The sequence below is a fragment of the Nelumbo nucifera genome, chromosome 1 (assembly GCF_055504915.1).
Source record: "Nelumbo nucifera cultivar China Antique chromosome 1, China Antique-T2T, whole genome shotgun sequence".
NCBI lineage: Eukaryota > Viridiplantae > Streptophyta > Magnoliopsida > Proteales > Nelumbonaceae > Nelumbo > Nelumbo nucifera.
Window position 1 is genome coordinate 97,721,805 of NC_142649.1, and position 12,278 is coordinate 97,734,082.

General features: G+C 41.0%; 1 pseudogene; it reads left to right on the plus strand.

The window, feature by feature from the left end:
• The first annotated feature begins 356 nt into the window (after positions 1–356).
• On the plus strand, positions 357–10,651 carry LOC109115700 (putative glucan endo-1,3-beta-glucosidase A6 pseudogene; annotated as a pseudogene).
• The last annotated feature ends 1,627 nt before the right edge of the window (positions 10,652–12,278 follow it).

Genomic DNA, 12,278 nt, shown 5'->3' on the forward strand with positions numbered 1-12,278 from the left:
CACTGTTCATCTTCTTCTACTGCTTCACTAGGTTTTGCGCTTCTTCCACGGAAGTAAATCTGTTAGGCCCGCAAGCTCAGTCTCAGCCTTAGTCACAAGTCTTCATCGATGTAAGGTTCTCACTCCCGTCAGACGGAATTCCAATGAACTGCGAACTTTGGTCGACGGATTGACCGAAACCACGAACACGAGTCGCTGCCGATGTTGTTCTTCAAACCTAGATGACTCTTCTGGGTCTAAGATGGTGGGGATAGGGAGGCAGATCTTGCCTATATGAAAGATTTTCCCGTGCAGCTAGAACATGCTGTGACTTTAGTGTGAGGAGCAGATTTGTAACCAATGAAATTAAGGGGTTGATGACAGAGATAACGAACGAAGGGGCATGTGGAGGCAACACATCAACAACGGAGCTATTCCTTCGCGGGACTAGAGCGGTGCCCGCGCACTGCCTATACGTCAAAAAGAACCAGCCATTGGTGCTTGTGATCCCGATTGGAAGGAGAAGGCGAGAAGAGGGCCGTCAAAAGAGCTGCTCGTTCATAAGATGCTTCCAACATACTTGTGCACTAGAACCAACACTCGAGTCTTTGAGAAGAGGGGCAGAGGAGAAGAGAGCCCTTGAAGGTCGCGTCAAACTCTACGATGCAAACCCAGATATTTTGAAGGCCCTCGAAGGGCCAGCATCCAAGTATTAGTCATGGTTCCCAATCAATTAATCTCCAACATTTCTTCAAACAAGTCCCTCGCAAGCGAATGGGTTCGAACCAATGTCGTTCCTTTCTACCCCTAAACCATGATTCGTTACCTCCTTGTCGGCAATGAAATCTTCAGCTTCTCTTCCGACCAAGATCGACAAACATGGTACGATCTCGTCCAAGCAATGCACCGACTCAAGTATTCCCTCAAAATCCACAACATTAGAAACATCAAAATTGAGACTACAGCTGCTATGGATATCGTTCAATCGTCCTTCCCACCATCGAATGAAACGTTTTGGTCCGATATCTCCATACCAGTGATGAAGCCTCTGTTACAGTTATTGAACCGGACTGAATCCTATTTCTTCCTCAACGCCTACCCTTACTTCCCCTAGTTTGACGATCCCACTAACATTAATCTCGACTATGCGCTTTTCAAATGGAACCAAACCTACACCGACCCGCGAAGCAATTTATGTTAGACATTGTATGTCCTTAACTCCAATCAGAATGATGTACTTTATGACATTTAATGTAAATGAATAAAGTATATATTTGATTCATGTTATTGTGGTGTGTTTCTGTGTAATACCCTTAAACTAGACACATATGAGACTCGTGTTAGTTTAGAATCTTCACAGTCATTGGATAGACCTGGGGAGATTTATCATGTCAAGACTGACACTAATGTGCCGCCAAGTTGGTTGGGGCAACTTGTCTTAGCTGCCAGGGTAAGACCTAAGGTATATGCAATGTGGGTTTTCTTGAAACCCTAAACCGGACTAGAATTCTAGTATTGCCCTGGACCTTAGAGATAGATGGACAAAACTGGAATGTTACACCTGACCCCTAGACTCGATTATGATACTGCATTAGGTGTCGAATTGGGTTGTCTTTGATATGCCAATCAGTGAGATCCTTAGAGGGGGTCAAAACCTGGGTATGTTGGGATAGTCCGAGAATTCATCTGAGTGGATTATCATAGTGACAGGACTAGCCCCTTTGTCGGACAAAGTGAATGATCGGGGATGCACTCTCTCTGATAGAAACCAAAGATGTCGGCAGCCGATTTCAACCGTTGAAATTTGTTTTGCAAAATATATTTATATATTGATATACATCTATATATTATGGTTTCAAAATGTTTGCAAAAGGTTTTAATTCCCGGGATCCATGTGAGTAGAGAGTGCAACACTGTTCCTTGCAGCCGAGGGAGAGGTCCTCTCTTGTCGGGCAGTATTTGATCATTATGGGATGAGAGGTTAACTGTAAGACCATTGAGGGTAATACCTGATGGGTTAATCCTGCATCTGCCCACAATCCTTGGGTTTTATAAGGTGGCTTGACCCAGGGACCATTTAGTGTAAATGTTGGGCCCATTAAGAGCCCATGGTGATGAACTCAAGGGTACACTGTTTCCTACAGTGAATTCAGCCAGGCCTTGTAATAGAGGTTGGGCTGAACCCAAACTGGGCAGCAGTTTGGAGGATAAGTGAGCACATGGACTTAATGAGCATAAAGTCCAATTCGAACTTGTTTAATATGATTAATTAAAAGGGGCGGTTCTGGGATTTAGATCAGCAGATAGGATAAGGGAATGTCCGTATCCACTCAGAGAGTCAAGATCCAAATAGAGATTTGGATCAAGAAACTCCTAATCAGATTAGGAGGGATGATTTTTATTTGTAGATAAGATAAGGGATTATCCTTATCTCTTAAAGAGAGTCCAGATCCAAATACAAGATTTGGATTAGGAAACTCCTAATAGGATTAGGAGAAGCTCTCTTTAAGGCTATAAATAGAGGAGGAGGGCGAATCCTATTTTACCCCAATCAGATTACAGATTCAAAGAGAGAAGACAGCTCCAGTTAGACTGACGCCATCTTCTACTCTTGCCTCCTCCTATTGCTAACGCCATTGCTAGTTCGATGTCCACCTGTAGGAGCGATCAAGAAATGTTCTCGATATCAGTTTTTGGTGAAAAGCTTATATGAAGTCGTGCTCACACACCCTCCATCGAATTCTTGCTGAAGAGTTCGGTTCTTGCTGAAGAACCACCTGCTGATTCTGCTCCACCCTACGCTGTGTCATCTTCAGTGGAAGCAGTTTTTGGCATTTTCCTTGGGCGTAAACACCTTCGTTGGGAGTTACAGTTACTCCGTATTTGGTACATCCCTTTCCTACCTTTTGGTGTTAGATCTGGTCCGGTTTAGGTTCAAGATTGATCATTGAAAATGCAGTTTTCTAAAACAGGGAATGTAATTCCCATATGGGAGAGAGAAATTTTTTAAAATTTTGCCCTACCTACCTACAGAGTTCGACTATCCATATGATGGATCTTTCATCCATTCAGTGGTATTAGAGCCAGGTTCAAATCTTGAACCAAAATTGATCAGATCTGAAACTACGCAAATGGGTAGAAGGCGTTCTACCCGATTTGCGCAGATAAGAGATTTTATGGAAAATCGGTTTCCAGATTAAGGGCGATTGATCTGAAATTAAATCTTTTAAATCTGATTTATATTTAGAATTGTTCCTTTTATTTATCTTGATTTATGGGTTGTTCGTATGGTGGAGATCGCATTTTTAATGGCGCAAGAAAACTGCGATTTACAGTTCTTTACATTCTGGTCTGTAATTACTTTTTTTATTTTTCTAGACTGAATGTATATGAATTCAATTTGATGTAATATTAAAAGAAAATTAGGGTTTTTCTATTTTATTTCAATCAAGTTCGAAGTTGATCGTGTAGAAGGAGGAGATTTCATAGATTAGGGTTTCGCTATTTGTGATTTGCAATTTGTGAAACTGCAAACTGTAATCTAACATCAGTTTTGTAGGTAGCAGATTTGTGAACAGCTCTAGTACTGATTCTTGATTGTCTTTAATCAGTAATTTAATTTCAGATCAAATATTGAATTAAAATCTTGAATTAAAGATCAAACCCTAGACCCATTCGAACCAGATTGGACCAAACTGGTTGGACCGAATCTGTGGTTCGATGGGGGCTATTCTCAGCCCTAATTTTTCACTCTTGGGTCAAGGGATTGATAGTTAATTGCAAGATCTAATTCGGCCCACACCTGTAAAACCCAATTTTAATGTGTTAAAACTGCTTAAGCCAATGAATTGCATAAAAGCTATGTGGGCCGAACTGCTCTTTGTTATTCAGTCCACATGCCTAGATAATATTAATCTGTAATATTATGAATTATTGTGGGCCTTAATAATGGGTTTTACAGATATTAATTGATTGGATCAATTTTATCCTTGCATGTGATGTATGGATGTGTGATGTGCAACGTTCATGGGCCATAAGTATTTGGCCCATGCTGATATGATAGTGACTCTTGTGCACACCATGGCTGAATGCACATCATTGCCATGGTGTTCTTAAGATCATTGGATGATCCTCCCTTCGTGGTGGGTCCCACACCTCCCCAAGAGGAATCGTGTGGAACCTTAGCCGTTTAGGGTCCACCTAAATCTGGCTTTATGAAAGTTAGTGGACGCTACTTTGGTTTGACCTAAATTAAAATAGGGAATAATTTTTGTTCCCTCCTGAAATATGAGTGCATGTGATAGGGAGATCCATATGATGAACTCTTTAAAGGCCTTCCATCATTACCATGAAGATGGGTCCTTCAGTAATGAGGAAACACACCATAAAATTGGACTATCCATTTGCTGCTAGATCTGTTGGAATGTTTCATAAGATGATTGGTGCGCCATAGACCGATGTGGGAGGAGCCTATCCTAAAATGGAAGACTCTCTCACGGTACCTTGGCGTTCACGAATATGATGGGTGAGCATTCACTGGACAAAAAGGTTTAACCTAAAATGACAATGAACCTTGTCTGATAGAGGCCAAAGGGAAAGCTCATACGATGAGTGGATATGATCCTTCACAGAAAGGTGGTGGGTTTATGTAGCTGAAACAGTTGGCTCCATGCACCCTATGTGATTTCCCACATTTTCAGAGACATAATTCATAGTCTTCGTCACTGAGATAGAAGGGAAATCTCAGAGATGAACAAATGGGTATGGAACATAGATTAAAAGCAATATCTATGTAGATAACATAAATCAAATTAGGTTGTGGACTAATGTTTGCTTTTTATCAAAAATGGCAAATGGACAATTCACTAAACTGTTGGACGACAACAAACTTAAGGGCCCAAACTATGCTGACTGGTACCATAACCTTATGTTGGTTCTCACGTCAGAGAAATTATACAAAGTAGCTAAGAATCCTGCCCCGGAGCGTCCGGGTGATAGGGCTTCTAAGGCCCGTAGGAGGGACTACCAAGAATGGGAAGAGAAAAATTCCCTAGCCTGTTGCTACATCATTGCCTCCTTGGATAATCCAATACAGCGACAGTTCGATCAGATCGAATTGTCCAAGGATATCTTGGATAGTCTGAGGACGATGTACGAAGAGCAGAATCGTTCTACTCGGCAGAAGGTCTTGAAGCAGTTCATGACCGCACAGATGTCCACGAACCAACAGGTTCATGACCATTGTCTCTGGATGATGGGTTATATTAATGAACTTGAGGCTCTTAGATCCGGGCTTGATCATGTCACAAATGCGGACACCATCCTAAACTCTTTGCCTCCTTCCTTCAATCAGTTCATCATGAACTATAACATGAACAAGCTAAATGTTAGCATCTAGGAACTCAACAATATGTTGCAGAGGGCCGAGGAACTGATTAAGAAGAATGATCCCATTGCCATGCTTGTTGAAACTGGCAAGTCGGGCAAGAAGAAGAGGAAGGCAAAGAGAAAGCCTTAGAAGAAAGCTACTAAGTCTAAGAAGCAGAAGAAAGATAGGGCATCAGATGTTTGTCACTTCTGCAAGCAGACTGACCACTGGAAGAGGAACTGTCCTTAATACCTGAAATCCAAGAAACAAGGTAATTTTGAATCTTGTGTCATAGAAACCAATTTGTTGGTAGCTTCTGCTTCCTGGTGTATTGACTCTGGGGCTTCGACTCATGCGGGTAACTCACTTCAGGGGTTCAGGATAAGCAGAAGACTGAGTGACAGAGAAGTGACTCTTTACTTGGGGACTTCTGCAAGTGTTGCAGCTACAGATATAGGAACTGTAGAGTTAATTTTCAGAGAATGAACTATTGTACTAAAAGATTGTCTTTATGTATAGAATTTGAGAAGAAATTTGATTTCTGTTTCAAAGTTGTGTGCGGATGGATATTCTGTTCTTTTTAGTAATACGATTACTATTAAAAGAAATAACAAATTCCTCACATACGGAGAACTTGAGAATGGTCTATGTTCTTCATGATTCTCTGGAAACTAACATAGCCGAAACTACGTCGGATGACATCCCCAAAAAGATAACATGTGATACAGTTAATCGCACGTGCCTGTGGCATTACCGACTTGGCCATATTAACATAAATCGTATCACAAGGTTGGTAAAGGATGGTCCTTTGGATTTTCTAACTGTAGAAGATCTTCCAACTTGTGAACCTTGCCTTCAGCATAAGATGACGAAATGGCCATTTAACGGTAAGCCTGAAAGATGTATAGGCACGCTTGACCTTATACATACTGATGTATGTGGTCCCATGAGTGTTAGGACACGTAACCAGCACGTTTATTTTTTAACATTTACCGATGATTACTCTCAGTATGGTTACGTGTACCTAATGAAACACAAGTCTGAATCATTTGGACCGAAAAGAAATCAAGTGTAAGACACTTGAAGATTTGGGGTTGTTCGACACATGTTAAAAGAACGAGTGCGGAAAAATTGGAATCCAAGACCAGTCGTTGCCTATTCGTAGGCTACCCCAATGGCTCTGTGGGTTACCTATTCTATGACCCAGGAGAACAGAAGGTGTTCTGTAGCCGAAATGCCCATTTCTTTGAAGATGATTACATCTTGAACAATTATCATCAAGAAGTTGTTTTTGATGAGGAGAGCTCAGGGTTAGTGGGAGATGTCCCAAAAGTTCCAGGTAATGACCAACCTAGAAGATCTACCTAGGTTTCCAGGCCTCCAGTTCGTTTCAGCTATGACCAGGATAGTTACCTGGTGAATGCTACGACCAGTGAGGAGGATCCCGTGACTTATGCGGAAGCTATGTTGGACATAGATTCCTTGAAATGGGTAAATGCCATGAGAGCAGAGATGGACTCGATGAAGACCAATGGAGTTTGGACTCTAGTAGATCTGCCCCCTGGGGTAAAAGCAATTGGTTGCAAATGGATCTATAAGAGAAAGAAGGGCCCCGATGGTAAGGTTGAGACCTACAAGGCTCATCTTGTGGCGAAAGGGTATACTCAAAAAGAGGGAATCGATTATGAAGAAACCTTTTCGCCGGTGGCCATGCTTAAATTCATTAGGATCCTGCTAGCTGTAGCAGTATACCATGATTATGAGATTTGGCAAATGGATGTCAAAACTGCATTCTTGAATGGAGATCTTAGTGAAGATATCTACATGCAGCAACTGCAAGGTTTCATAGCTGTAAGTCAGGAACACATGGTATGTAAATTAAATAGATCCATATATGGACTTAAGCAAGCTTCTAGGAGTTGGAACATCCGGTTTGACTCTACCGTCAAAAGGTTTGACTTTGAACAAAACTCGGATTATCCCTGCGTTTACAGGAAATCTAGTGGGGATAAGGTTATGTTCTTGGTTCTGTATGTAGATGACATTCTACTCATTGGGAATGATGTAGGAATGATGACTACGGTGAAAGTGTGGCTTTCACAGCAATTCTCCATGAAAGATCTTGGAGAAGCTTCCTATATACTAGGTCTTTGACTCTATAGAGATAGATCGAAGAGGATAATAGGATTATCCCAATCTGCTTACATTGACAAGATAGTCAAGAGATACAGCATGGAGAACTCCAAGAAAGGAAATGTTCCTTTCAGGCATGGAGTCACTCTCTCCAAGGGCATGTCTCCCAAGACTCCCGAGGAGATTGAGGGCATGAAGGACGTTCCTTATGCCTCAGCCATAGGGAGCATCATGTATGTCATGCTGTGGATTGCAGTGAGTGTGGTAAGCAAATTCCAGGCCAACCCAGGGCAGGAGCATTGGATTGCTGTGAAAAATATACTTAGGTACCTTCGAAGGAAAAAGAGTTTTACTTGGTCTTTGATGGTAGCTCACTACCGGTCCAAGGGTATACTGATGCCGACTTCCAGTAAGATCCAGATGATAGAAAGTCTACATCTGGGTATGTTTTCACGATAGGATCATGTGCTGTTTGTTGGAAATGCAGCAAACAGGGGTCCACAGTGGATTCCACAACCGAAGCCGAATACATTGCCGCAAGTGAAGCTACCAAAGAAGTTGTATTGATGAAGAAGTTCATTCATGAATTGGGAGTAGTTCCATCCAGTATATCACCCATTCCACTGTTGTGTGACAACACTGGAGTTATCGCTCAGGCTAAGGAGCCACGAGCCCACTCGAAGTCGAAGCACATCGAGAGGAAGTACCATGTACTGCGGGAGATAGTTGGAAGAGGGGACGTCATGATTCAGAACGTAGCATCAGCGGATAATGTAGTAGACCCATTGACTAAGCCACTAACACAGAAAGTGTTTGAGAAACACATGGAAAGCATGGGACTCCGGCTTATACAAAATTGGACCTAAGTGCAAGTGGGAGCTGTTAGACAGTGTATACCCTTAGCTCCAATAAGAATGATGTACCTTATGACTTTTAATGTAAATGAATAAAGTACATATTTGATTTATGTTATTGTGGTGTGTTTCTGTGTAATACCCTTAAACTGGGCACATATGAGACTCGTGTTAGTTTAGAATCTGCACAGTCGTTGGATAAATCTGGGGAGATTTATCCTGCCAAGGGTAACACTGATGTGCCGCCAAGTTGGTTGGGGTACCTTGTCTCAGTTGCCAGGGTGAGACCTGAGGTACATGCAGTGTGGGTTTTCTTGAAACCCTGAACCGGACCAAAGTTTCAGTATTGCCCTGGACCTTAGAGATAGATGGACAAAACTTGAATGTTACACCTGACCCTTAGACTCGATTATGATACTACACTAGGTGTCGGATTGGGTTGTCTTTGATATGCCAATCAATAAGATCCTTAAAGGGGGTCAAAACCTGGGTATGTTGGGACAGTTTGAGAATTCATTTGAGTGGGTGATCATAGTGAAAGGATCAGCCCTTTTGTCGGACAAAGTGAATGATCGGGGATGCACTCTCTCTGATGGAAACCAAAGATGCCGGTAGCCAATTTCAACCGTTGAAATTTGTTTTGCAAAATATATTTATATAGATATATACATATATATATATATATTATGGTTTCAAAATGTTTGCAAAATGTTTTAATTCTCGGGATCCATGTGTGTAGAGAGTGCAACACTGTTCCTTGCAACTGAGGGAGATGTCCTCTCTTGTCGGGCAGTGTTTGATCATTATGGGATGAGAGGTTAAGTGTAAGACCATTGAGGGTAATACTTGATGGGCTAATCTTGCATTTGCCCACAGTCCTTGGGTTTTATAAGGTGGCTTGACCCAGGGACCATTTAGTGTAAATGTTGGGCCTATTAAGAGCCCATGGTGATGAATTCAAGGGTACACTGTTTCCTACAGTGAATTCGGCCAGGCCTTGTAATAGAAGTTGAGCTGAACCCATGTGGCTGATGTGTAGATCAATGTTTGGGTCCCACGCCATACAAGGATACCCAACTGGGCAGCAGTTTGAAGGATAAGTGAGCACATGGACTTAATGGGCATAAAGTCCAATTCGAACTTGTTTAATATGATTAATTAAATGGGGCGGTTCTGGGATTTAGATCAGCAGATAGGATAAGGGAATGATCGTATCCACTCAGAGAGTCCAGATCCAAATAGAGATTTGGATTAAGAAACTCCTAATCAGATTAGGAGGGATGATTTTTATCTGTAGATAAGATAAGGGATTATCCTTATCTCTTAAAGAGAGTCCAAATCCAAATACAAGATTTGGATTAGGAAACTCCTAATAGGATTAGGAGAAGCTCTCTTTAAGGCTATAAATAGAGGAGGAGGGCGAATCCAATTTTACCCCAATCAGATTACAGATTCAAGAGAGAAGACAGCTCCAGTTAGACTAACGCCATCTTCTGCTCTTGCCTCCTCCTATTGCTGCCACCATTGCTAGTTCGATCTTCACCTATAGGAGTGATCAATAAAGGTTTTTGATATTAGTTTTTTTGTGAAAAGCTGATATGAAGTCGTGCTCACACACCCTCCATCAAATTCTTGTTGAAGAACCACCTATTGATTCTGCTCCACCCTACGTTGTGTCATTTTTAGTGGGAGTAGTCTTTGGCATTTTCCTTGGGCGTAAACACATTCGTTGGGAGTTACTGTTACTCCGTATCAGGTACATCCCTTTCCTACCTTTTAGTTTCAGATCTCGTCCGGTTTAAGTTCAAGATTGATCATTGAAAATGCAGTTTTCTAAAACAGGGAATGTGATTCCCATATGGGAGAGAGAAAAATTTTTTGAAATTTCGCCCTACCTACCTGCAGGGTTTGGCTATCCATATGATTGATCTCTCATCCCTTCAACTTAACCTACACCAACCTCCTTGACCAGATGCTTGACTCGATTATCTTCGCCACAATCAAGCTTGGGTTCCCGAATGTTCAACTGGTAATCGTCGAAACAGGGTGGCCCAATGCCGGAGACATCGACTAGATCGGAGCGAACATCTTCAACATAGCTACATATAACCCGAATCTAATCTAGAGAATGACGTCCAAACCAACAGTTGGAACTCCGGCCTGACCAGGTGTAGTAATACCAACCTTCATTTTCACATTGTACAAAGAGAACCAGAAGGGTGGACCGGGAACTGAACGGCATTGGGGATTGCTGAATCCGGATGAAACCTTGGCTTATGAGGTCGATTTAACTGGAAAACGGTCGGAATTCGACTAATAGAACATGGCTTCGAGTTTTGACCAGTGGGAGAAGGATCCATTGTTCTTCTTCAAGGGGAGGTTCAGTTGCGTCTCCGTGAAGCGGCAAGCGTAGCTAGCTGCTACGGGCTTGAACAGGGGATCATTCCTGGATGCTAACAGCGTGAACCATGCCGTCACCATCGGGAGAGGGTGTCTTTTGCTGTGAGAAAGGTAAAATTGGTATTTGAAAGGGTAAAGTAGGTCAATCTTAGTGGGAATAGGAAAATCATTAACGTGTCAAAAGTTAAAATAGGTATTTGAAAAGATTCAATCATGGTTTTAATGTTTTCTGTCATAATTATTGATGGAAGGGAGGTTTTTGCCAAATTTCTTAAAAATAGCGGGAAAGTTTTTGCTAAAATGAAACTATAAAAAAAGTTTTTATGATTGTCAAAAACTTCAAGGGAGGTTTTTGATTGCTAGCTTACCTTTGATATGGATTCCCATGAGGTCCCTCACAAGGGTATGGATGTCTTACATTTTCCTCCACTTCTTGTCCAAGTTACAGGGTGGAATGTTAAAGAGTCTACTTCAATGGGCAGATGGAAAAGGACTTGAATAGTGTTAGAATGCTAATAAAACATTCTAGTGTTGGACAGCTGGTTACTTAACCACGTGTTAATTGCCACATGTATTAAATTAGTTATGAGTCAATTACGTTTTGCAACGAGATGTATCTATAAATACCTACATCCATTCAATACATTACGTGATGAGATTCTTGCCCTTGCGATGAATTTCTTTGCTCTGTTTAAAATTTAAACATCAATAATTTAATGATATAGATATGACACTAATTCACTGAATAAAATAAAATGGCCAAATGTTTGGTTCCGCATGTGTTTATTCATAAATGTTGCCACAAAGGCGTAATTTTAGCAGTTTTCCTTTCTTGTTTTTACCTACGCATTAATAATGATAAAAGTTGATTTTGGTTTTTGTGCATGTCTATCATTTAAAATAATTATTTTTTAAAACTTTTACAAATGATTAAGTATTTTTTCACTGTCTAATGGCGCTTAATTAATAATATACGATTATAATTATTACTTTTCTCAAATTTGTAAACAAATAAAATACAGACATTGAATAAAAAAAACATAAACGAAATTAAACATATACTTCTTCAACGATATGAATCAGTTTCCGAACCAATACCAACCCAAAAGGCCAAAACGTTAGCTGGGTGGTGGGTAGACTTCTTCATGGGCCGGATAGCCCGATGCCCCGGCCCGGCTCGGTCTGCATTCCGATTGGACTTGGTCATGTAATTAGGCCTGTGGGCTTGACCTCGGGCCTAACACAGTAAGTCCGATTGTGTTTCGGGTCGGACTTGGGATTTGTCAAAAAAGCCTGGCCCAACTCAACATTATATATTTTAAAAAATATATAATATGTATTTTATATATTATATTAAATATATAAATAATATAATACTTATTAAAAAATATATTTATAATTTAATATATACATTTTTTATTCTTTTCTTTATAATCTCTCTCTCTATTCAGCCGCTAACAGTATGGGCTAAATTTCGGGCTTGGGCCCAAGCCCGGGCTTCGAGCTTTTTATAAGGGCCGGGCTCGGGCCCAAGTTATAGGCCC